The sequence below is a fragment of the Gouania willdenowi genome, chromosome 14, assembly GCF_900634775.1.
Source record: "Gouania willdenowi chromosome 14, fGouWil2.1, whole genome shotgun sequence".
In the NCBI taxonomy this organism is placed as follows: Eukaryota; Metazoa; Chordata; class Actinopteri; order Blenniiformes; family Gobiesocidae; genus Gouania; species Gouania willdenowi.
The window spans coordinates 11,571,627-11,573,012 of NC_041057.1; positions in this window are offsets into that span (position 1 = coordinate 11,571,627).

Here is a 1,386-nt window from a genome sequence, read left to right on the forward strand (position 1 = left end):
ATGCTGAGAGCCCCGCCCTCCTCCCATACAGCCAGGATGAGCTCACTACACTGACTACTGACTCTAGGACTAGGAGTGTGACGATATCTCGATACGGCGAAATATCGCGAGAATTCTTTCGCACGATTTATTATCGATATGCTCGTGCTATGTATCGATTTTTTTTTTTTTTAATTGATTTTTATTTATTTATTTTTCTTAAACCTTTTCTGCATTTTCACTAAAATGTGCAGGTAGGTCTTCACAGAAATTGTTATTTATTTATTTATTTATTTATTTATTTATTTATTTATTTATTTATTTATTCAGTTTATTTCCGACATGGTTACATTCACTTTTTGTTGTGTCACTGTTTGTTGAAGGAACCAATATATAGTCGACTGGAATATTGCACTATAATGGTGTCACTGGGAAGAAAGACCCTATTTTTTTTTGTTTACAGATCATTTTTCATTTACATTGGTATGTTGACACTTATTTACAGAAATGTTGCACTAAAATAGTATCACTGTTCAAAGGACACTTTTTCCATTTATTATCTTTCAGAAATATAAAATAAAAATTGTCTATATATATTTTTTCTTGTTATGTCATAGATTATTGTCGATTGATTTCTGACACTTATATTGATAATGGCAGTATCGTGAGATAATCGTTATCGTGAGCTTGTCGTATCGTATCGTGAGGTACCCAGAGGTTCCCACCCATCACTCTCCTCCAATCAATGTCATTACAGTATCTTAGGCATTTATGACCTTTACACGTCATCATCCATCACCCAAATCAGCCGTTGTTTTTCTAATAAAGTCATATACTCACATTTACAGATATGTCAAAAGGGATATCCCGAATCTGATCCAACTTTTTAACTTCCGATACCATTCTGATATACAGAGGTGAAACTAATGGATTACAAGTATTCACGTTATTGTGATTGACTTACTTTTACGGGTACATACACTTTTTCAGTCTATTTTACTGAGTAAATTATTATTTTTTGTGATTATTTTTTTTTATTTACGTCTCATGGTCCTTTCATATGGAAGCCCAGATGATTCATAATGAATTAAATACAAACAGCATTTTGAAATAAATACAATTTTGATAAATAACAGACAAATATATTACATGGCAATTAAATTGTAAAACAAGGTAATATTATTATAAAATATGTTTTATTATTCTTTAATATCTAATCATAATAATAATTTAAAAAAATTTGTAATGCACTTTACATTTGAAACCAAATCTCAAATCATTATTATTTTATTATAATTAAATATTTCTTAATGATTATTTTAACAACTACATGCTTTTTTAATATTTTGATATAAAAAGGCCATTGTGGAAAAGGACATTATTAAATAAAAATTGAGTTTGTAAAAA